The following is a 26,602-nucleotide window of genomic DNA, read 5'->3' as shown; positions in this document are numbered from 1 at the left end:
AACCTGTGGCACTTGTTCTTACAAGGTGAAATGAGGGTTGTCCAATTGGGAGTCCAAGAGAACTGTGGTCAGTTCTGATCCTGTGTATTGACTCTTCTCAGCACTTTGGGTTTGAAATGATACAATGACTGAGGATAAAGTGTAGACTGTCAGCTTTAATTTGAGGGTATTTTCATACGTATCGGCTGAACCATTTAGAAATTACAGCACTTTTGTACATATTTTGTGTCACATTAGTTTCTATTGATCTTTTTCTGTCACTTTTTTAAATTCTAAATAAGAATAGGATGTTTCTAATCACTTCTAAATTAATGTGTATACTGCCATGATTATTGATTGTTCTGAATGAGTGATTGAGAAAGTTAAGACTCCCGTCATACCCCCTCCCCCAAAAAATGCTAACCTTTCCTGTTATTTCAATGGTGAGCGGTTAGCATGTCTTGGAGGTATGATATTTGTGCATCAAACGTTCTGTCAATTGAATTATGAAATGTTATAGCCTACAATGAGTGCATTTTTTTTTTCTCCCAGTGCGGGAAGGAAGAGGGGGAGAGAGTGGCTTGCTCATCACAGCAGCAGGCTCCAGCGAAACAGGATCAGTGCAGATACTTTTAATTATGAGGGTAATGCACATTACTGTTTGAACAAATCATGGTTTTAGTCTCCCCAAAATGTGACAGTTTGCATGAGGTGACAATGTAGAATGTGCAGCTTTCTGATGCAACCAATTAAAAATGTAACTCGCACAGCCAAGTCAAAGGATTTACAAAATGTGCCTAAATGGTTGCAGTCTGGAGCCCTGCTATAGTGATCTCTGATCCACAGAGGGAGCGAATGTGGGCAGAGGGGGATGGGGCAACATTTTGGAATGAAACTCAGCCCAATTAGGGGCTTCTGCCACACAGGCCATCCCCGGACAACTGTCTCAGACAGACGTCACTTTCCTTCTGCTCTGCACTTTCCTTGTCCCCTATTTGTCATTCTGGTTGGGACAGGTGATATAGCTAGGAATCTGAGTCGATTTAATAGCAATTGGATAAGTGTGCCTTAAGCCTGGATTTCCTTTATGGGCAAAACCCCACTGTTTCCCCTCTGATATAAAATGACTGATGTCCTCTGCAATCCCATATGGCAAATCAAGGCCCAGGCGCCATCAGCCAATCCTCCTACTGCAGCATACAGGTAATGTCAGAGAACAATATGCAAATACATGCTAGAACATGCCAATATGATCTCACTAGCTGGTGCTTGGCTCTGCCCACATCATGCTTGTTCTGCCCACTATGATTAATTTGCGCCTATTGGAAACGAAAGGCTGTCTATATTGGGTTAGTTATAAAAATGTTTGACCTCTATGAAAGCCCCAGCTAGCTAGACCAGAGCCTTACAGACAGGAGGGAGGGAATAGCATGGCAATAGTGCTGGTGAATCTCAAACTTCTTAGGGCAGCAATCCCGTTAACGGGATCGATATGACAACAGCCAGTGAAAGTGCAGGGTGCCAAATTCAAAACAGAAATCTCATAATTAAAATTCCTCAAACATACATGTATCTTATACCGTAAAGGTAATCTTGTTGTTAATCCCACCACAGTGTCCGATTTCAAATAGGCTTCACATTGAAAGCACCATAAACGATTGTTCGGTCACCACCAACTCACAGAAAAACACAGCCATTTTTCCAGCCAAAGAGATGAGTCACAAAAAGCACAAATGGAGAGAATTAATCACTAACCTTTTGATCTTCATCAGATGACACTCCTATGACTTCATGTTACACAATACATGTATAAAGTTCATAGTTATATAACTAAATCTCTGTATACATTGGCACTTTACATTCACTAGTTCCAAAAACATCCGGTGATATTGCAGAGCCACATTTGACAGAAATACTAATTTATAAATGTTGATAAAAATACAATTGTTAGACATGGAAATATAGATATACCTCTCCTTAATGCAACCGCTGTGTTGGACTCAACAGATATCAGAAATAACATCTATAAATATTCCCTTACCTTTGATCTTCATCAGAATGCACTCCCAGGAATCCTTAGTTCCACAAATGGTTTTTTTCCGATAATGTCCATTATTTATGTCCAAGTAGCTACTATTGTTAGGGCGTTTAGTACACAAATCCAAAAGGTTGTGCAGGTCCAGCCGAACGTCGGACGAAAACTTCAAAAGGTTATATTACAGGTCGTAGAAACATTTCAAACTAGGTATAGAATCAATCTTTAGGATGTTATCATAAATCTTCAATAACGTTCCAACCGGAGAATTCCATTGTCTGTAGAAAAGCAATCGAACGCAGGTCGCTATCATGTGAAATGTGCGTGACCAGGACCTGGCTCTCTGCCAGACCACTGACTCAAAGAGCTCTCATCCGGCCCCACATCACAGTAGAAGCCTCATTCAATTTTCTAAAGACGGTTGACATCTAGTGGAAGCCTTAGGAAGTGCAACATAACCAATATCCCACTGTGTAGTCAATAGGGGCTGGGTTGACAATCGATCAACCTCAGATTTCCCACTTCCTGTTTGGATTTGCCTGCCGTATGAGTTCTCTTATACTCAGACATCATTCAAACAGTTTTAGAAACTTCAGTGTTTTCTATCCAATACTAATATGCATGTATTAGCAACTGGGACTGAGGAGCAGGCCGTTTACTCTGGCCACCTTTCATCCAAGCTACTCAATACTGCCCCTGCAGCCATAAGAAGTTAAACAAAAAAATATAAATTCAGCAAAAATCTTGGAAATTGTTTTTCATTAGGCCCTAATCTATGGATTTCACATGACTGGGAATACAGTAGGGGTGTAGATCAGAAAGATAGATCCATAGGCAAGCCTTTTACTTTGTAGCTTTAACTTTTTTATTTGCTCTTACCTTCCCTCCAGTCCTCTCAGCCTTCCCATGGTGCTGTGTAATTACAGGATTTCTGTTTTTTGGTCACACAACAGTCCTGGAGCCATAGTGTGTGTGGTGTGGAGCTCGGAGGTGCAGCTTTCTCTCTTTAAAATGTAATTGTTGTTTATGTAAGGCATCCACAGAGTGTCAGTGTGCTGTACACACATTTTATAATGTGCTCCTTGTGCAGAAAAGTATGAAAGATATCTCAATTTCACAATTTCTGTCAATCTCCCACCCTGTCATTGTTGTCTGAGAATTGTCATAATTAAATCGTACTCCTTAATTCTACACAGAAGTGACTGAAGCCTTAAGATAAAACATGGAATGCTAATTGAATTAGGAACCTCAAGTGTGTTCTCACTAAAATAGTATTGTACAAATGTAATTTCCATGACCCTCGCCAAAGGAAGTGCTTGATAAGCTGTTTTTGGGACCAGAAGTCACTTTCTGTCATCACTTGTAGTAGACAATGCCCTACCAGCATTAAATGACCACTAAAGGCATTGATATTTGAGGACTATTTGCCTCTGGGGTTGACTTTTCTGTCATTGTCGCCAACTGTTTAGTCAACGTTACTGTGGCCCCTTTCAGTTTTGAATGGCCATGCTGGCTTCAGTAGCTTCCCTTACTGTATTAGGAACTGATGTAAACTAAATGCATACTATGCTATACCTTTTGTAAGACGTTGCATTAGCATAACACAGTGATTCCCAAACCTCTTTGAACGCTTCCTCCTCCCCTAGATCTTTCTCTGCCTTTTGGTTTGTCCCCTTCTGCTAGCGATTGAGGAATTTCCTCTCGTTTGGTGGTTACTTGTTTTTTATGTATGCATCTACAATAGCCTACAAAGGCACAGCACCGTACCACACAGAGCCTCCATAATCTCTCTGGATGTCTTTTAAAGAGGTAGACGTTTTTAAACTGAATGCTAAACAGGATATATTAGGATTAAGTCTGAAGGCAGTCTAGATTAGTGTTACTTCAATGTTTTTCTGGAGAGTGGAAGGAAAATATGTAAATGCTACTGTTAACCAACTGCCGTACAAATAATACATTTCCTTGAGGGGGAACTATCCACCTTGCGCATTGGGATTCAAAAATATGCATAAGATCTGTAGGTAAATGGGTGTGCTTTGCTACTGTAGGTTTAGACAGCCACAAATCGTGCTTAACGTGTACATTACAAATGCTTTGTACTGAGACAAATGGTTTATGCAAAGACGAAGTGTGATGGTCGGCCATTTGTTAGTCAACGTGGTCATTGATGTTTTGAAACTTCATTAGTGACTGTTCATTACAGCTATTGATTTCTCAGGGAGTTACGATCCATGGGAGTCATGTCCATTAACCTAATCATTAAGCACAGTTAGCTAGGTTAGTGGGCCACTCGGTTTAGATCTTGTTTGGGTTTCCACATCTACTCTTTGCCCTGAAATATATCCATGACACAGTATTTGACCTGGTCTCAGCCTCTACCCAGGACAGACCTATCGTGACCTGTGATGCTGCATAATTGCACTCATTTTGAGATGAGGCTTGACAGAAAGTAGTAATGCTCGACTCCCTAGAAGATTGTGTGGTTTGACTGTTATCCTGAACTGGGCAGGAGTACGCACACATCCACAGACGCACACAAGCTCTAACAGTCTCTCAGAGCCATGTGATGAAAAAGCACTGTAGAAATGCAATGCAGCAATCATCCAAGTTACATTCAGCGACCAACTCCTAATCAGTCCCCATAACGCTCTTTGCATACCCTACCACTATTTGCTCTTCCAGTGCAACCCGCTCACCACCAGCGACTCGGAGTTTCATCCATTTATCTCTATTCATTTTGCCCATGTCCACTCGGGTGACACGACTGGCTGTCTCATACTTTTAATCTCCTCCTTAATCACTTTGGGTCTCCCGACCTCGGCGGTTGAATTCGTCACCGAAAATAATAACCTCCTATTGCAGTTAACACACATTTTCGGATTCTGAAATCGCAATGGTATTACCCCCTAACATTACCTGTCATCAAAGAAGACCTAAGGAAGACACATCGTCTCATTTCTTGAAGAGAAATTATCAGGCCCCTAACAGTGCTAGGAGGTTCATCGCCTCATCGGTCTTTACTGCCAGTGTAAAAATAGTTATGTGGGTGTCAAGGACATCCCACAATATTTTTTTCCTTGACAAGCGATCAATAATTCAGTCTAATTATCCCTTCACTTGATCAAGTGACCCTACTCCTTCAGATGAACTGTTTCGCCCATTACCTGCCAATCATAGGGAACACGGCTACTATGTCTGTCTTTGGGAATACTGATTAAAAGCAACACGGATCCAAAGGCACAGAATGTTGCTACTTTCACGTGACGATAGACAAACCGGTAGTCCAGTGTTATTGCTGAGTCTTATCATTATCGGAAATTGGGATTGTTTTCCCTGACAACTTCAAAGTTGAGTGTACAGTTATACACTGAGTGTACAAAACATTAGAACACCTTCCTAATATTGAGTTGCACCCACTTTTGCCCTCAGAACAGCCTCAATTTGTGAACTCTATAAGGTGTCAAAAGTGTTAAGGGATGCTGGCCCATGTTGATTCCAATGCTTCCCACAGTTGTCAAGTTCGATTGGGTGTCCTTTGTGTGGTGGACCATTCTTGATACGCACGGAAAAATTTTGCGTGTGGAAAAACCCAGCAGCATTGCAGTTCTTGACACACCGAAGCCGGTGTGCCTGGCACCTACTACCATAGGCACTTAAATATTTTGTCTTGCCTATTCACCCTCTGAATGACACTTATTTTTTTATTTCACCTTTTATTTAACAAGGTAGGCCAGTTGAGAACAAGTTCTCATTTACCACTGCGACCTGGCCAAGATGAAGCAAAGCAGTGTAACAAAAACAACAGAGTTGGACATGGGATAAACAAACGTACAGTCAATAACAATAGAAAAGTCTGTACACTGTGTGCAAATGTAGTAAGATTAGGGAGGTAAGGCAATAAATAGGCCATAGATGCAAAATAATTACAATTTAGCATTAACACTGGAGTGATTAATGTGCAAGTAGAGATACTGGGAAGCAAAAGAGCAAAAATAAATAACAAAATGGGGATGAGGTAGTTGGGTGGGCTATTTACAGATGGGCTGTGTACAGGTGCAGTGATTGGTAAGCTGCTCTGACAGCTGATGCTTAGTTAGTGAGGGAGATATGGGTCTCCAGCTTCAGTTTTATTTATTTCTCCCCCCCCCCCCCCCCCCCCCCACCATTTGTTCCAGTCATTGGCAGCAGAGAATTGGAAGGAAAGGCAGCCAAATTAGGTGTTGGCTTTGGGGATGACCTGTGAAATACACCTGCTGGAGTGAGTGCTATGTGTGGGTTTTGCGATGGTGAGCTAAGGCGGGGCTTTACCTAGCAAAGACTTATAGATGATCTGGAGCCAGTGGGTTTGTCGACGAATAAAGTTGAAGTCGAAAGTTTACATACACCTTAGCCAAATATATTTAAACTCAGTTTTCCCCAATTTCTGACATTTAATCCTAGTAAAAATTCCTTGTCTTAGGTCAGTTAGGATCACTACTTTTTATTTTAAGAATGTGAAGTGTCAGAATGTTGCATCTTGAGATGTTGCTTCAATATATCCACATAATTTCCCTACCTCATGATGCCATCTATTTTGTGAATAGCACCAGTCCCTCCTGCAGCAAAGCACCACTACAACATGATGCTGCCAACCCCGTGCTTCACGGTTGGAATGGTATTTCTTTGGCTTGCAAGCCCCCCCCCCTTTTTCCTCCAAACATAACGATGGTCATTATGGTCAAACAGTTCTATTTTTGTTTCATCAGACCAGAGGACATTTCTCCAAAAAGTACGATCTTTGTCCCCATGTGCAAACCGTAGTCTGGCTTTTTTTATGGAGGTTTTGGCGAAGTGGCTTCTTCCATGCTAAGTGGCATTTCAGGTTATGTCGATATAGGACTTGTTTTAATTTTGTACCTGTTTCCTCCAGCATCTTCAAGGTCCTTTTGCTGCTGTTCTTGATTTGCACTTTTTCGCACCAAATTACGTTCATCTCTAGGAGACAGAATGCGTCTCCTTCCTGAACGGTATGGTGGCTGCGTGGTCCCATCGTGTTTTATAATTGTGTACTTTTGTTTGTACAGATGAACGTGGTACCTTCAGGCATTTGAAATTGTTCCCAGGGATAAACCAGACCGTGTGGAGGTCTACAATTCTTTTTTTTGGAGGTCTTGGCTGATTTTCTTTTGATTTTCCTGAGTTGGAAGGTAGGCCTTGAAATACACTGCTCAAAAAAATAAAGGGAACACTAAAATAACACCCTAGATCTGAATGAATGAAATATTCTTATTAAATACTTATCTTTACATAGTTGAATGTGCTGACAACAAAATCACAAATTTGATTTCCATTGATAATTATATCAACCCATGGTCTGGAGGTCTGGATTTGGAGTCACACTCAAAATTAAAGTGGAAAACCACACTACAAGCTGATCCAACGTTGATGTAATGTCCTTAAAACAAGTCAAAATCAGGCTCCGTAGTGTGTGTGGCCTGTATGACCTCCCTACAACGCCTGGGCATGCTCCTGATGAGGTGGCGGATGGTCTCCTGAGAGATCTCCTCCCAGACCTGGACTAAAGCATCCGCCAACTCCTGGACAGTCTGTGGTGCAACGTCGCGTTGGTGGATGGAGCGAGACATGATGTCCCAGATGTGCTCAATTGGATTCAGGTCTGTGGAACGGGCGGGCCAGTCCATAGCATCAATGCCTTCCTCTTGCAGGAACTGCTGACACACTCCAGCCACATGAGGTCTAGCATTGTCTTGCATTAGGAGGAACCCAGGGCCAACTGCACCAGCATATGGTCTCACAAGGGGTCTGAGGATCTCATCTCGGTACCTAATGGCAGTCAGGCTACTTCTGGTGAGCACATGGAGGGCTGTGCGGCCCCCCAAAGAAATGCCACCCCACACCATGACTGACCCACCACCAAACCGGTCATGCTGGAGGATGTTGCAGGCAGCAGAACGTTCTCCACGGCGTCTCCAGACTCTGTCACATGTGCTCAGTGTGAACTCATCTGTGAAGGGCACACAGCGCCAGTGGCGAATTTGCCAATCTTGGTGTTCTTTGGCAAATGCCAAACGTCCTGCACGGTGTTGGGCTGTAAGCACAACCCCCACCTGTGGACGTCGGGCCCTCATACCACCCTCATGGAGTCTGTTTCTGACCGTTTGAGCAGACACATGCACATTTGTGGCCTGCTGGAGGTCATTTTGCAGGGCTCTGGCAGTGCTCCTCCTGCTCCTCCTTGCACAAAGGCAGAGGTAGCGGTCCTGCTGCTGGGTTGTTGCCCTCCTACGGCCTCCTCCACTTCTCCTGATGTACTGGCCTGTCTCCTGGTAGCGCCTCCATGCTCTGGACACTACGCTGACAGACACAGCAAACCTTCTTGCCACAGCTCGCATTGATGAGCTGCACTACCTGAGCCACTTGTGTGGATTGTAGACTCCGTCTTATGCTACCACTAGAGTGAAAGCACCGCCAGCATTCAAAAGTGACCAAAACATCAGCCAGGAAGCATAGGAACTGAGAAGTGGTCTGTAGTCACCACCTGCAGAGAACCACTCCTTTATTGGGGATGTCTTGCTAATTGCCTATAATTTCCACCTGTTGCCTATTCCATTTGCACAACAGCATGTTTGTAAAGGAAAGAATGAATGGGGCCATGTATCGTGAGATTGAGTGAAAACCTCCCATCAGCAAGGGCATTGAAGATGAAACGTGGCTGGGTCTTTCAGCATGACAATGATCCCAAACACACCGCCCGGGCAACGAAGGAGTGGCTTCGTAAGAAGCATTTCAAGGTCCTGGAGTGGCCTAGCCAGTCTCCAGATCTCAACCCCATAGAAAATCTTTGGAGGGAATTGAAAGTCTGTGTTGCCCAGCAACAGCCCCAAAACATCACTGCTCTAGAGGAGATCTGCATGGAGGAATGTTTAGTTAGCCCAGATCCTGGAGATGTATATGGACTTGAACATGGCTTCTGAAGGACCCGCTGAGTGTCCATTATATGGAGTCGACACACACAGGCAATCCTTCCTGAGCCCTCTCGGTTGAGATGGGTGTATGGAAATACTTGTGTTCCTAGCTCCAACAGTGCAGTAGTATCTTCCAATACACACCTAATAGTTAAAGAATGGAATTAAGAAATATAAATATTAGATTGAGACATGTCGGAGTGGCAATGACTAAAATACTGCTTTACTCATATGTATACTGTATGTAAACATTATTAAAGTGACTATAGTGTTCCATTTATTAACGTGGCTAGTGAGTCCAAGTCTGTATATAGGGAAGCAGGGTTGAGTAGCCTAGTGGAAGTCTGCTAGTGATGGCTATTTTAATTGTGATGGCCTTGAGATCGAAGCTTTGACGCACCTGTACTCACCTCGCCTTCTTGATGGTAGCGGTGTGAACAGGCCTTGGCTCGGCTGATTGTCCTTGATTATATTTTTGGCCTTCCTCTGACATTGGGTGCTGTAGGTGTCCTGGAGGGCAGGTAGTTTGCCCCCTGTGATGCGTTGGGCAGGCCGCACCACCCTCTGGAGAGCCCTGTGGTTGCGGGCAGTGCAGTTGCCATACCAGGCTGTGATACAGCCCGACGGGATGCTCTCGACTGTGCATCTGTAAACGTTTGAGGGTCTTGGGGGGCCAAGTCAAATGTCTTCAGCCTTCTGAACAGGTGGGAGAGGTTGTGTGTGTGTGTGTGTGTGTGTGTGCTAACATATTTTACAGACTTTTACTGGGGGTCCTAGATATGTATCGACTTTCCCCTCACCTGCAGTACTCATCTTAAGCACTTTTGGTGTGTCGGGGGTGTGTGTGGGTCTTGGTCATAAAATAAACTACTATGAAGACCCATAGAATTTCCATCTCAACCCAATAGCCTAGATTCCCTTGTGCAGGGGGAAGAGGACTTACAGTGCCCTCGGAAAGTATTCAGACCCCTTGACTTTTTCCACATTTTGTTACGTTACAGCCCTATTCTGAAATTGATTAAATATTTTTATATATCTATACACAATACTCTATAATGACAGTGAAAACCAGGTTTTTAGAAATGTTTGCAAATGTAAAATAAACATACCTTTTGTGTTCAGACCCTTTGCCAGAAGACTCGAAATTGAGCTCCGGTGCATCCTGTTTCCATTGATCGTCTTTGTTTCTAAGACTTGATTAGAGGCCACCTGTGGTAAATGTTTCAATAGATTGGACATGATTTGGAAAGGCACACCTGTCTATATGGGGTCCCACAGTTGACCGTGCATGTCAGAGCAAAAACCAAGCCATGAGGTTGAAGGAATTGTCCGTAACGCTCCAAGACAGTATTGTCGGCACAGACCTGGGGAAGGGTACCAAAAACTTTCTGCAGCATTGAAGGTCCACAAGAACACAGTGGCCCCCATCATTCTTAAATGGAAGAAGTTTGGAACCACCAAGACTCTTGGTAGAACTGGCCACCCAGCCAAACTGAGCAGTCATGGGCTAAGGGCCTTGGTCAGGGAGGTGACCATGAACTTGATGGTCACTCTGACAGAGCTCCAGAGTTCCTCTGTGGAGATGGGAGAACCATCCAGAAGGACAACCATCTCTGCAGCACTCCACCAATCAGGCCATTACGGTAGTGGCCAGACGAAAACCACTCTTCAGTAAAAGGCACATGACTGCCCACTTGCAGTTTGTCAAAAGGCACTTAAAGACTCTCAGACCTTGAGAAACAAGATTATCTGGTCTGATGTAACCAAGCTTGAACTCTTTGGCCTGAATGCCATGTCTGTAGTCAACCTGGCACCATCCCTACGTTGAAGAATGATGGTGGCAGCATCATGCTGTGGGGATGTTTTTCAGCGGCAGGGACTGGGATACTAGTCAGGATCAAGGGGAAAGATAAATTGAGCAAAGTATAGAGATCCTTGATGAAAACCTGCTCCAGAGCGCTCAGGTCCTCACTGGGGTGAAGGTTCAGCACCAGGACAATGACCCTAAGCACACAGCCAAGATGATGCAGGAGTGGCTTCGAGACGAGTCTCAATGTCCTTGAGTGGCCCAGCCAGAGCCCAGACTTGAACCTGATCGAACATCTCAGGAAAGACCAGCAAATAGCTGTGCAGCAATGTTCCCCATCCAAATTCACAGAACTTGAGAGGATCTGCAGAGAAGAATGGAAGAAACTCTCAAAATACAGGTGTACTAAGCTTGTAGCGTCATACCAAAGTAGACACAATGCTGTAGTCATTGTCAAAGGTGCTTCAACAAGGTACCTAGTAAAGGGTCTAAAAACATGTAAAATGTGATAATTTATTTAAAATAACTTTTTGCTTTGTCATTATGGCGTATTGGGGGGAGAAAATGCAATTTATTACATTTTAGAATAAGGCTGTAACGTAACTGTGGAAAAGGTCAAGGGGCCTGACTATCAAATCAAATTTTATTTGTCACATACACATGGTTAGCAGATGTTAATGCGAGTGTAGCGAAATGCTTGTGCTTCTAGTTCCGACAATGCAGTAATAACGAACAAGTAATCTAACTAACAATTCCAAAAAAAACTACTGTCTTATACACAGTGTAAGGGGATAAAGAATATGTACATAAGGATATATGAATGAGTGATGGTACAGAGCAGCATAGGCAAGATACAGTAGATGATATCGAGTACAGTATATACATATGAGATGAGTATGTAAACAAAGTGGCATAGTTAAAGTGGCTAGTGATACATGTATTACATAAGGATGCAGTCGATGATATAGAGTACAGTATCTACGTATGCATATGAGATGAATAATGTAGGGTAAGTAACATTATATAAGGTAGCATTGTTTAAAGTGGCTAGTGCTATATTTACATTTCCCATCAATTCCCATGATTAAAGTGGCTGGAGTAGAGTCAGTGTCATTGACAGTGTGTTGGCAGTAGCCACTCAATGTTAGTGGTGGCTGTTTAACAGTCTGATGGCCTTGAGATAGAAGCTGTTTTTCAGTCTCTCGGTCCCAGCTTTGATATACCTGTACTGACCTCGCCTTCTGGATGACAGCGGGGTGAACAGGCAGTGGCTCGGGTGGTTGATGTCCTTGATGATCTTTATGGCCTTCCTGTAGCATCGGGTGGTGTAGGTGTCCTGGAGGGCAGGTAGTTTGCCCCCGGTGATGCGTTGTGCAGACCTCACTACGCTCTGGAGAGCCTTACGGTTGAGGGCGGTGCAGTTGCCATACCAGGCGGTGATACAGCCCGCCAGGATGCTCTCGATTGTGCATCTGTAGAAGTTTGTGAGTGCTTTTGGTGACAAGCCAAATTTCTTCAGCCTCCTGAGGTTGAAGAGGCGCTGCTGCGCCTTCCTCACGATGCTGTCTGTGTGAGTGGACCAATTCAGTTTGTCTGTGATGTGTATGCCGAGGAACTTAACTTGCTACCCTCTCCACTACTGTTCCATCGATGTGGATGGGGGGGTGTTCCCTCTGCTGTTTCCTGAAGTCCACAATCATCTCCTTAGTTTTGTTGACGTTGAGTGTGATGTTATTTTCCTGCGAGGGCCCTCGCCTCCTCCCTGTAGGCCGTCTCGTCGTTGTTGGTAATCAAGCCTACCACTGTTGTGTCGTCCGCAAACTTGATGATTGAGTTGGAGGCGTGCGTGGCCACGCAATCGTGGGTGAACAGGGAGTACAGGAGAGGGCTCAGAACGCACCCTTGTGGGGCCCCAGTGTTGAGGATCAGCGGGGAGGAGATGTTGTTGCCTACCCTCACCACCTGGGGGCGGCCCGTCAGGAAGTCCAGTACCCAGTTGCACAGGGCGGGGTCGAGACCCAGGGTCTCAAGCTTGATGACGAGCTTGGAGGGTACTATGGTGTTGAATGCCGAGCTGTAGTCGATGAACAGCATTCTCACATAGGTATTCCTCTTGTCCAGATGGGTTAGGGCAGTGTGCAGTGTGGTTGAGATTGCATCGTCTGTGGACCTATTTGGGCGGTAAGCAAATTGGAGTGGGTCAAGGGTGTCGGGTAGGGTGGAGGTGATATGGTCCTTGACTAGTCTCTCAAAGCACTTCATGATGACGGATGTGAGTGCTACGGGGCGGTAGTCGTTTAGCTCAGTTACCTTAGCTTTCTTGGGAACAGGAACAATGGTGGCCCTCTTGAAGCATGTGGGAACAGCAGACTGGTATAGGGATTGGTTGAATATGTCCGTAAACACACCGGCCAGCTGGTCTGCGCATGCTCTGAGGGCCGGCTGGGGATGCCGTCTGGGCCTGCAGCCCTGCGAGGGTTAACACGTTTAAATGTCTTACTCACTTCGGCTGCAGTGAAGGAGAGACCGCATGTTTTCATTGCAGGCCGTGTCAGTGGCACTGTATTGTCCTCAAAGCGGGCAAAAAAGTTATTTAGTCTGCCTGGGAGCAAGACATCCTGGTCCGTGACTGGGCTGGGTTTCTTCCTGTAGTCCGTGATTGACTGTAGACCCTGCCACATGCCTCTTGTGTCTGAGCCGTTGAATTGAGATTCTACTTTGTCTCTGTACTGGCGCTTAGCTTGTTTGATAGCCTTGCGGAGGGAATAGCTGCACTGTTTGTATTCAGTCATGTTACCAGACACCTTGCCCTGATTTAAAAGCAGTGGTTCGCGCCTTCAGTTCCACACGAATGCTGCCATCAATCCACGGTTTCTGGTTAGGGAATGTTTTAATCGTTGCTATGGGAACGACATCTTCAACGCACGTTCTAATGAACTCGCACACCGAATCAGCGTATTCGTCAATGTTGTTGTCTGACGCAATACGAAACATCTCCCAGTCCACGTGATGGACTACTTTCTGAAGGCACTGCACTTGTGGCAATATGATTCCAGTCATACAGAACTGAGTATATAATTCAGATACACTCTAGTTGGTCTGAATAACTGGTGATTGGGGAAAGTATTTTTTTTTTATATCCCCCCCCCTCCATCAATCAAGTAAAAGGGAGGACCCAAAACCTGCAGACACTCGGCTAGCCGTGGAATGAGTTTAACATGTGATCTAGAAGCCTGGCACATTGCATACGATGTCCATACCTGTAAGCTTAGAAAGCATAAGTGGGGAGGAGTCACTCTGGAGTGACTTGTTGAGCCACTCGCTGCTCTTTCCATACAGAAATTGTGGTTGGCCATGTAGCCTCTCAGCTAGCTAACATCTCTGATAGCTTCTCATGCCTTTTGATGCGACCACAGTCCCCCTGTGTTCATTCAGCAGAGAAAAGACTGATGGTGGTTATTGGTGCCCAAAGATTACATTTTCCCCTTGGTTTCTAAGAACTGCACTTAGTTGGGTCAGGGTGTTGTATTCTTATTACTGCAGATACATTTTGTCTGCAGTTTGGGGAAATTGTTTACTCATCGAAACGTTTACACCTAGATATATTTTCTAGTGCTTTTGGTGCCCTTCAGACCGACACTTCACTCTTCTTGTATTCATGTCCAGTGGTTTAAAATGGTAGCTAAAGGTTTTAAATGTTCACCATGGAACATAATTATGACAATTCCCAGCTTCTGCACTCCACACAGGGAGTTGTTCACCCCACCCCATGAATAGTTAAAGAGATGGAAACAAACTTGCATTATATTAGACATAAACCTTTGGTACTACATCTACATTGAAATAAGTCTCCATTTGTTATTCTGAATGTAAGCCAATGGACAACAAATCACACTGACTTTTTTGGCTGAATTTCTTTTAAGTTAAATTTAGACCCTCAGATACAGAAGAGGGGGGGTAAATGGAATAGTGAAATGCTCTAGAGAAGAGCCGATCCCCTGGTGCTGTTTATCAGCAGGAAAGCTCTGCGTCCTGGCCTTTTCCTCTTCCCTGACACCCCACTTCCTCTCCCGGCAGCCTGGGATTCCCAGATAAACTCCCGGGAACATTCCGCGGCCACGCACAATTCCATCCGCACTGATCCCACCCCCAATAACACAATGTATTTATTTGGGAAAAAAGGCATCTCTGGATTCTCAATTTAACGCAATCTCAATACAGGAGACTGCTGGTCTGGACCAGAGTGTATGCACCAGTGAATCCTCATTGTAGCTGGAGAAAAGCATCTGGGGGTTTCTATGATGAAATATTGAAAAGCTGGGATCAGAGGGGTAATTGTGTGGTCTGAAGAGCAACAAAGTATTATTTTCCCAGATAGAGGCTACCAATTCAAAGTCATCAGTTTGTGTCCCAGCTTTATCATAGGTCGCACAGGAATTAAATATTCGCTCTGAACTACATTTCCTACAGCATATCCAAATCAAATTTTATTTGTCACATACACATGGTTAGCATGTGAAATGCTTGTGCTTCTCGTTCCGACAATGCAGTAATAACCAACGAGTAATCTAACCTAACAATTCCACAACAACTCCCTTACACTTGTGTGTATAAAGGGATAAAGAATATGTACATAAAGATATATGAATGAGTGATGGTACAGAACGGCATAGGCAAGATGCAGTAGATGGTATAGAGTACAGTATATGCATATGAGATGAGTAATGTATGGTATATAAACATAAGTGGCATTGTTTAAAGTGACTAGTGATACATGTATTACATAAAGATGGCAAGATGCAGTAGATGGTATAGAGTACAGTATATGAGATGAGTAATATACAGTGGGGCAAAAAAGTTGTCAGCCACCAATTGTGCAAGTTCTCCCACTTAAAAAGATGAGAGGCCTGTAATTTTCATCATAGGTACACTTCAACTATGACAGACAAAATGAGGGCAGAAAATCCAGAAAATCACATTGTAGGATTTTTAATGAATTTATTTGCAAATTATGGTGGAAAATAAGTATTTGGTCTACAAACGAGCAAGATTTCTGGCTCTCACAGACCTGTAGAGACAGACTTCTTCTTGAAGAGGCTCCTCTGTCCTCCACTCGTTACCTGTATTAATGGCACCTGTTTGAACTTGTTATCAGTATAAAAGACACCTGTCCACAACCTCAAACAGTCACACTCCAAACTCCACTATGGCCAAGACCAAAGAGCTGTCAAAGGACACCAGAAACAAAATTGTAGACCTGCACAAGGCTGGAAAGACTGAATCTGCAATAGGTAAGCAGCTTGGTTTGAAGAAATCAACTGTGGGAGCAATTATTAGGAAATGGAAGACCTACAAGACCACTGATAATGTCCCTCGATCTGGGGCCCCACGCAAGATCTCACCCCATGGGGTCAAAATGATCACAAGAACGGTGAGCAAAAATCCCAGAACCACACGGGGGGACCTAGTGAATGACCTGCAGAGAGCTGGGACCAAAGTAACAAAGCCTACCATCAGTAACACACTACGCCACCAGGGACTCAAATCCTGCAGTGCCAGACGTGTCCCCCTGCTTAAGCCAGTACATGTCCAGGCCCGTCTGAAGTTTGCTAGAGAGCATTTGGATGATCTAGAAGAAGATTGGGAGACTGATCAGTCATCCTGGTCAGATGAAACCAAAATATAACTTTTTGGTAAAAACTCAACTCGTCGTGTTTGGAGGACAAAGAAGGCTGAGTTGCATCCAAAGAACACCATACCTACTGTGAAGCATGGGGGTGGAAACATCATGCTTTGGGGCTGTTTTTCTGCAAGGGACCAGGATGACTGATCCGTGTAAAGGAAAGAATGAATGGGGCCATGTGTCGTGATATTTTGAGTGAAAACCTCCTTCCATCAACAAGGGCAATGAAGATGAAACGTGGCTGGGTCTTTCAGCATGACAATGATCCCAAACACACCGCCCGGGCAATGAAGGAGTGGCTTCGTAAGAAGCATTTCAAGGTCCTGGAGTGGCCTAGCCAGTCTCCAGATCTCAACCCCATAGAAAATCTTTGGAGGGAGTTGAAAGTCTGTGTTGCCCAGCAACAGCCCCAAAACATCACTGATCTAGAGGAGATCTGCATGGAGGAATGGGCCAAAATACCAGCAACAGTGTGTGTGAACCTCATGAAGACTTACAGAAAACGTTTGACCTCTGTCATTGCCAACAAAGGGTATATAACAAAGTATTGAGAAACTTTTGTTATTGACCAAATACTTATTTTCCACCATAATTTGCAAATAAATTCATTAAAAATCCTACAATGTGATATTCTGGATTTTTTTTTTCTCATGTTCTGTCATAGTTGAAGTGTACCTATGAAAATTACAGGCCTCATCTTTTTAAGTGGGAGAACTTGCACAATTGGTGGCTGACTAAATACTTTTTTGCCCCACTATGTAAACATTCTATTAAGTGGCATAGTTTAAAGTGGCTAGTGATATATTTTTTACATACATTTTCCATTATTAAAGTGGCTGGTGTTGCATCAGTATGTTGGCAGCAGCCACTCAATGTTAGTGGTGGCTGTTTAACAGTCTGATGGCCTTGCGATAGAAGCTGTTTTTCAGTCTCTCGGTCCCTGCTTTGATGCACCTGTACTGACCTCACCTTCTTGATGATAGCGGTGTGAACAGGCAGTTGCTTGGGTGGTGGTTGTCCTTGATGATTATGTTCTTCCTGTGACATCGGGTGGTGTAGGTGTCCTGGAGGGCAGGTAGGTTGCCCCCGGGGGTGAATTGTGCAGACCTCACTACCCTCTGGAGAGCCTTATGGTTGTGGGCGGAGCAGTTGCCGTACCAGGCTGTGATACAGCCAGACAGGATGCTCTCGATCATGCATCTGTAGAAGTTTGTGTGCTTTTGGTGACAAGCCGGATTTCTTCAGCCTCCTGACGTTGAAGAGGTGCTGCTGCGCCTTCTTCACCACGCTGTCTGTGTGGGTGGACCAATTCAGTTTGTCCGTGACGTGTACGCCAATGAACTTAACTTACTACCCTCTCCACTACTGTCCCATCGATGTGGATCGGAGGGTGCTCCCTCTGCTGTTTCCTGAAGTCTACAATCATCTCCTTAGTTTTGTTGACGTTGAGTGTGAGGTTATTTTCCTGACTCCACACTCCGAGAGCCCTCACCTCCTCCCTGTAGGCCGTCTCGTCGTTGTTGGTAATCAAGCCTACCACTAGTGTCGTCCGCAAACTTGATTGAGTTGGAGGCGTGCATAGCCACGCAGTCGTGGGTGAACAGGGAGTACAGGAGAGGGCTCAGAATGCACCCTTGTGGGTCCCCAGTGTTGAGGATCAGTGGGATGGAGATGTTACCTACCTTCACCACCTGGGGGCGGCCCGTCAGGAAATCCAGTACCCAGTTGTACAAGGCGGGGTTGAGACCCAGAGTCTCGAGCTTAATGACGAGTTTGGAGGGTACTATGGTGTTGAATGCTGAGCTGTAGTCGATGAACAGCATTCTCACATAGGTCTTCCTCTTGTCCAGATGGGTTAGGGCAGTGTGGTTGCGATTGCATGGTATGTGGACCTATTGGGGCGGTAAGCAAATTGGAGTAGGTCTAGGGTGTCGGGCAGGGTGGAGGTGATATGGTCCTTGACTAGTCTCTCAAAGCACTTCATGATTACAGATGTGAGTGCTACGGGGCGGTAGTCATTTAGCTCAGTTACCTTAGCGTTCTTGGGAACAGGAACAATAGTGGCCCTCTTGAAGCATGTGGGGACAGCAGACTGGGATAATGATTGATTGAATATGTCCGTAAACACACCCGCCAGCTGGTCTGCGCATGCTCTAAGGACGCAGCTAGGATGCGGCTATTCCTAGCATAGAGAATACCACTAAACCATTGTTGGTGGGTTAGTCATTCCCGTGAAGAGATGACATTCCGCTGATCGTTTATGAAAGGATAACAAACCAGCAAACTCAAGGATGAGAACCATACACAGAGGATGACTTTGTCAGCGATTGCACCGCAAAACCAAACAGCAGTCTTCCTTTGATCAGTTATACACTGAACAAAATATAAACACAATATGCAACAATTTCATAGTTTACTGAGTTACAGTTCATATAAGGAAATCAGTCAATTGAAATACATTTATTAGGCCTTAATCTATGGATTTCACATGACCGGGAATACAGCTGTTGGTCACCGATGCCTTAAAAAATAGGTAGGGGCATGGATCAGAAAAGTGAGTATCTGGTGTGACCACATGCCTCATGCAGTGTGACACCTCTCCTTTGCATAGAGTTGATCAGGCTGTTGATTGTGGCCTGTGGAATGTGGAAGGACAAACATTTTCAGCTTCAGGAGAGTAGTAGAAAATAAAAGCTTGTGGAGAGAATGTGGGGGGGGGGGGTTGATGAGGCATCTCAAGTCCTACTTTCAAAGTCTATTGTCTTGTGGGAAGGGCGTTGGGTGACGCCAGAGACAGACTGGCGATGCTTGTCATTCATCACGGTGTCACATTCTGGCCCAAATGACACCTTATTTCCTATTAGTGCACTACGGTTGACCAGGACCCATAGGGTCAAAAGTAGTGCACTATATATTGAATAAGGTGCCATTTTGGCGCTGGGCCTGGACCCTTACCTGGATGGGAGTAGAGCACTTTTCCCTTTCTATCTGGCTCCCCATTAGACTACAGAGCCTTCAGGAATCTTTTTTTCATTAAGCATTTCAGATATCCAGTAAGTGAACCCAGAGAGGGAAGGCTCAAACAGCTCTGTCTCCCAGACTTACTTTTTAAGAAGATATCATGTTTGCCATGACTTTGATGTAGTTGTGGGCTTCATGTATGCCTACCTGGTTATACTGAAATGATGCACAATGAACATTAACCGTTTGGCTTCGCCATGTAATTATTTTTATCAATTCAAAAACACCTCAGAACTTCAGCCAAAACATATCATATGGGCATGTTGGCTGTCAGTCATATGATGTATTTATAGCCATGTGTGTTCATGTCTGCATGCATGTATAGATTATTTTTTTAATTGTCAGACTTTATTTTTTTCATGAGTCATCACTAAGTCATTTTCCCTCTGGCCTGAGGTTCTGCCTGTCTTTGGGGGCCTTACCTTCAGAGATGGCTTTGAAAGCTGATAGGATTAGAGCGTGACGAGCAGGTTTAGCATGGGCCCAGCACTCCCAATCTCAAAGTGTGCGACAGGACTGGGTGCAAGGAGGGAGGCGGCGGAGGGTGGAACTGTCACCAACCCCTGTGCCCACACACTCCTTATCTAGCTTGGTGCATCTAGTCATCATTCACCAAAGCAATATTGTCCACTGTGCCCCCCCCCCCCTCACCTCTGGACTTTTTCCACATTTCGTTGTTACAGCCTGACATTTTAAAACTGATTTTATTGAGATTTGGTGTAACTAGCCTACACACAATACCCCATAATGTCAGTGGATTTAAAAATATAAAAAAATATTATACTGAACAAAAATATAAACACCATGTAAAGTGTTGGTTTTATGAGCTAAAATAAGATCCCAGAAAATTTTTCTCACAAATTTGTTCCCTCCAAGGGGCAGGTAACCTAGTGGTTAGAGCGTTGGGCCAGTAACCGGAAGGTTGCTGGATCGAATCCCCAAGCTGACAAGGTAAATATCTGTCATTCTGCCCCTGAACAAGGCAGTTAACCCACTGTTCCCCGGTAGGCTGTCATTGTAAATAATAATTTGTTCTTAACTGACTAGTTAAATAAAAAAATAAACATCCCTGTTTATTGAGCAATTTACTCCTTTTTGTCAAGATAATTCATCCACCTGACGTGTGGCATATTAAGATGTTGATTAAACAGCTTGAACATTACACAGGTGCACCTTGTGCTGGGGACAGTAGACCACTCTAAAATGTGCAGTTTTGTCACACAACACAATGCCACAGATGTCAAGTTTGAGGGAGTGTGCAATTGGCATGCTGACTGCATGAATGATTTTATGTCCACCAGAGCTGTTGCCAAATAATTTAATGTTAATTTCTCTACCATAAGCTGCCTCCAATGTTGTTTTGTAGAATTTGACAGTACATCCAACCGGTCTCACAACACGTGTAACCACGCCAATCCAGGACGTCCACATCCAGCTTCTTCACCTGCAGGATCGTCTGAGACAGCCACCCGGACAGCTGAGACTGTGGGTTTGCACAACTGAAGAATTTCTGCACAAACTGTATCTGGGAAGCTCACAACAAAATTTGGAGAAAGTTAAGGGGTATGAATACTTCCTGAAGGCACTGTATGTCTGTGGGATCTTGTGGGTGGTGCCTATGTTTGCAAAAATATGACCTCCTTATGTGAGCCCAAGTCCCAGTTGTCTGAGAGCGATCTTTCGTCAACGTCTCGTTTCACTCCTCTGACTTCTCCACTGTCTGTCACTCAGTCTTACATATTCATATTACTACATGCTTGACAATCAAATGCATCATCCACTGACGTGTTGAATAGCCTGTATAGACGAGTCTTGTTTTGATGGAATGGAGATTGTTCTTTGTCTCATATCACACAATCTTTGTGGAGGATTTTGTCATTGTTGATGTTACATGATGTCTGCGTTTCCATATTGCGGTATTTGATCCATATTATCACATTGAGCAAGTTCTTTCCCCCTGATGCTTAGCTATGCCACGTCCTGCTGTACCACTGACTCCTCAGTGGAAGGTGGCTTCTCACAGCAGCTCGGGACCGTATTGAGTCAACGCTCATTCACGCTCCTGCTGGTGCAGACGGCTTCTCAAACTGTAATAATCAACCCTGCTGGATCCAGATTATTTAAAGCATCAGTCTGTCATTGTATATTTAGTCAAACAGATGTGCATGTGGTTCAAGGGTCCTATAGTCAGAGCTTTGAATGGTGAAAGATACAAATGCACCCCACTCTTATAGTGTACAATAGAATAGTGAACAATTGTAGCACCTCATTTTGCCCACCAGCGTCTGGTGGCTGACGTGATAACGGACCGACTAGGCATACGAACATGGCAATGACCAGTCATATCTCCCATAGCCATACCGAGGTCTCCGAGCAACTCGGCACAAGCATAGTTCCCTTGTGGTAAATCTGTAATAAGCTGCACGTACCAAGCAGATTTCAACCCCCCCCCCCCCCCCCCTGTAAACCTTGTCTAAAAACACAACATTTGAACAATCACCAGAACAATGGGCTAATATGTCTGTGTATTACATGATGTGCCTCAAACGCTTCATACGCAAAAACTTGGTCCATATCCCCCACAGACATCGAAAGGCCACCCTAGCTGTGCTGACCAGAATTCAACAAATTTGCTAATCTTTTTCTGAATGTTCAGGGGAGTTGTGTATGAAAGCTATGCCCTGTTAAGAGTCCTAAGTAGGGTTAAGCAAATGCTACTGGTGGTCTTGGCAGTGAACAGACAACTACGCATTTCAGCCCAGTAAAGCGGCTCAAGGTCAGAGATACATTACTGTGCAAATGTACTTTTTTTCTGCAAGGAAAAAAATTCTTGCCATGCCAAAAACCTCAGGCAGATGTGACTCCCAATTGGAAATGTGATGTCCGGAGCGTGTTTGTTTTTATAGGCTCTGTAACAATCGGCACACCTTGTCGACTGAGGATTTGTAAAAATATGTCAGTTTTGAAGTCTTTGTTTTACTACTCGTTGTGGAACGTGTTCAAAGTAAAATAGCCCATCCAACTACCTCATCCCCATACTGTTATTTATTTATCTTGCTCCTTTGCACCCCAGTAACTCTATTTGCACATTAATCTTCTGCACATCTAACATTCCAGTGTTTAATTGCTATATTGTAATTACTTCGCCACCATAGACTATTTATTGCCCTGCCTCCCTTATCCTACCTCATTTGTACATGCTGTATATAGACTTTTTCTACTGTATTATTGACTGCTTGTTTATTCCATGTGTAACTCTGTGTCAAACTGCTTTGCTTTATCTTGGCCAGGTCACAGTTGCAAATGAGAACTTGTTCTCAACTAGCCTACCTGGTCAAATAAATTAAATTGTTAGTTTTATAAATTTAGTCATTCCTGTGTGTATCGGGTTAAGAGCACGTATCCCGCTATAAATCCAGGCCAGTATATTTACAGAAAGCGTCAGTAAACCGATCTGACAGGGTATGGGGGAAAGTCCTCAGTAATGTAATCCAGCCCCAGTGATTCGCCTCTTGTCTCAGTTGCAGATTGTGGCATTTCTCGTTTTAGTCGCTCGTAACACCATAACCTGTCTATTTAGCTTCTCAATTTTGAGGCTTTCCCTCTGATTCCTCCCTTACGAAAATAAAATGCAGTCACTGCAGTATGCTGCAAATTTTGCATCCAAAATATATATATATATATATATTTTTTTACTGCAGTAATTTTGCAGTGTTACTGCAGTACACTTTTTTGTAAGGGATATGAGAACCTGTTCCAGTGGCATTATGTCTTTCTAATCTTGGCCAACCAGGATGTTTCTTCTTTTGTTCGAGAGGGGGTGAAAAAGGTTTACTGAAAGGGACATCACAGATTGCTTCTATTGGGTGTTATTAGCATGTTGAACAGCCCCAATTTAGTATTGCTACACCAGGCCTGTGTTGTCGCTGTCATTTGAGTGAGCTGATATCTATGGCCACGTCAAAACAAGATTAATGCCTCACTCCGCCTTATCTTTGATATTGAATCCCTCCTCTCCCGTCTTCTCAAGGGCATGTAAGTCAGCATCTTAAATATTTAACACATTGTAATTATTGTTTCTGTAAGATTGAATCCAGGTCTGATGCAGCTGTATACCATAATCAGCCTGAAATAGTTTGGCGTGTGCAGTGCTAGCCTCGTTCTGTTCTGTACTGCCTTGTCTTCCTAGGAGCGTGATGGGATGGGCGCTAGGAGTAATAAGCACTTGGCTACATGGACATGACAAGGCCATAGACAACATATGGTGTTTTGGGGTCTGGTATTCCCTCAAGTATTAGCCACCTTGGTAGGGTGATTATGCTGACGTCATGCCAGTGGGGCAGTCCTCACACTTGCCACCCTGCTTTTAACTGTGTTCTGGCAGCCACAGGACTCACCTGAGTCCCCTCTGAGGTCCTCCCTGCCCAAAACATTTTAATCTAACTAGGCAAGTCGGTTAAGAACAAATTCTTAATTGCAATGATGGCCTACCGGGGAACAGTGGGTTAACTGCCTTGTTCAGGGGCAGAACAACTTATTTTTTTACCTTGTCAACTCAGGGATTCGATCCAGCAACCTTTCAGTTTCTGGCCCAATGCTCTAACCACTAGGCTACCTGCCGCCCCAAAGCCTAGCCCTTCGCCAACCTTTCACTCCTTCATCAAAGACTCATCTTTCTGCTGCTGGCCTTTTTTTTTTATCACGATAGTCCCTGCGCTCTAAAGACTGTTTGTTTGCTTTCCACTGAGCCTATATCCACTACTGAACTCTCACTAAACTCCTAACCAGTGGTTGTGTTGAGATTTTGGCTGAGGTTGGTGGAACAGCATTGAAAATGGATAGGCTTTCGGTAACCACACTGTTTGATAATCAGCAATGATCATTTCTACTTTTTTTTCCCATTCTACTGCATCCCTACCTAATGTAACCTTTTCCCCCTCCACCTTAACCCCACTCCTGTCCTCTAGGCCTCTTACTGTCATACACATGTCAAGACACAATCAGATTCCCTAGTGACCACTGACACCGACCACCCATACCCAACACCGAACTACAACGGAGAACCATGACAGCCCTGATGACAACTGCCAGATGATCCCAGACAGAGTTTGATTAGAGTAGAAAAGTTAGCAGACACACGTGCACACTCACAGAAACGTACACAGTATCTCTCTAACTCACAAACCCACTTGCTCTTACACAGCACACTAGAATCAGATACTGAAGCCAGTGTGTTGATATGTCACAGCTCAGGCTTCGCCATGGCTATAATCCAATGTGTCCTTAGAGGATTGCCACCTTTTCAGTATTGTGCAGATTGATCTTCCCGTCAGTCTGTCTGTTCAGATCCCTGAAGAGATCAGATGGCGTTGTGAAGGCCGGGTAACGTTCCAATCCATTACCTAACAACACCATGTAATTTATTTTCATCACCATGGACTGAGACATAATGGCTTGTTTCAAGATGAAGCACATGGGTTTCGAAGAGTTGAGGTTGTCTATCTTGTATGGCGTTATGAATGGATGGATTATGCACTGTAGTGTTCGACACTAAAGTATGCATTGTGTTCCGTTACTTTACATTTTGAGTAAGACGCAGATTTTTTTAATCTATATTTTAGATCCAATCTAAAAGATCCAATCTAAAAGTAGTAACAGATCATATGGAATAGTGCTATAAGTATTGTACCGAGCTGTCAATTTCATTATTATATTTATGCTTTTACAGTTCTACACTTTTCCCCCAGTTCCTACACCGACTCGGTGCAGATTACATTTGGCCCATCATGATATGACATCACAGGTCACAATTGTAGAACAAATGTGAGGTAAGTTACCAGAGGTCTTGGGAGGAAGTCGTATCGCAGAATGCCTGTTTTTGAAGCCAGGTGTCCACAGCTGTGTGTGACTAGCTGGCTTCCTGTCTGTCATTTCCTTCTTGACCTGTGCTTCTCTGACAGACACTGCTAATTCTGGAGCACGGCCCGATCCTGATCTCGCTATCAGAAGGCCCAGGTTTTTCCTGTGTGCCTCGATCTGGACAATGTAAAGGAAGAGTCTGAGGGAGGGGTTCTTTAATTTTGCCCCTGTGTAGAGGATGCTGACTTCTGAGCTTTGCAGTAGATCAGCAGCACTCTACTCAAAACGATTTTCTCTCAAATGAGTATTCTTCTTTCAGGACTTAGCAAAACCCATGTTTCTTGTAAATCTTACTATTGAGTGACATGATCATGTAAAATTGTGTGGTCTTTGAGGCAACATTCATTCTTTGGAATGGAAACAGAGCTGTTGCTTCCTCATCATACTTACTTATCGTCATCATAGGAATATAGCCTATTGGGTATATGAAGGCTTTTTGTTATCTGTCTATATGAAGACCATTTAAGCTTCGGAAGTCTGTACCTGATTTCCCTCTGCCAATACACATTACAAGCGCATCGGTAATACCCACCCTGTCTCTCACTCTGTCCCCCCCAAAAGACCATCCCAATCAGATCCAACTCAAAGCTGTCATTACTGCTTCAATTAACCTCAACGTGTCTGTGCTCAGAGCTCCTCCAAGCTCAGCCTCTGTCTTTACCAACCCTGCACATCACCGCTACACATACACACTACGCTACACATGCACCCAAATATATTCCCACTAAACACAAACACACATTAGCAAATCCACTAGCACACATACGCAGTAAACATGCATGTGACTAAACTGTTTTTCTTGTCTCTCTCGACTGGAAGGCTGTACAGATAAGCCAAGAAGGGAGCAGGAGAAACTGTTTCTGGGAGATGGGGTCAGTACTCAAGTGTGCTGTTTCTTTTAGTTATACTAGAAGACTGGGCTGGGAACGAGAGAGCCTTATCAGATTATGAGCAAGTCTTCATTGTCTGTCACTGAGAGGAGTGTGTGTGGACAGACTACAGTATATTGCCTGCTGGTCACAATTCTGCATGGTTATTGCCTAAAAGTCCAGTGATCTCTCACACACAGTTTAAAAAACAGATATCAATCACTCCACCAGTCTGTCACACTCGGTGTATGTGCTGTTAATCTTGTATTTCCTGATCAATACTTAGACCTAGTACTACAGTATAATTAAATTGCTCAAACAGTA

The 26,602-nt window shown here is 44.1% G+C and overlaps 1 protein-coding gene across 2 annotated transcripts in view; it reads left to right on the top strand.

Annotated features, from left to right (window-relative positions):
- The window catches only part of LOC109873131 (endothelial cell-selective adhesion molecule), a 59,251-nt gene that overhangs the window by 9,926 nt on the left and 22,723 nt on the right, over nucleotides 1-26,602 (top strand). The window lies entirely within an intron of this gene.

This window comes from Oncorhynchus kisutch, linkage group LG28 (genome assembly GCF_002021735.2).
Source record: "Oncorhynchus kisutch isolate 150728-3 linkage group LG28, Okis_V2, whole genome shotgun sequence".
Classification (NCBI taxonomy): domain Eukaryota; kingdom Metazoa; phylum Chordata; class Actinopteri; order Salmoniformes; family Salmonidae; genus Oncorhynchus; species Oncorhynchus kisutch.
This window is presented reverse-complemented; position numbering and strand designations above follow the sequence as displayed.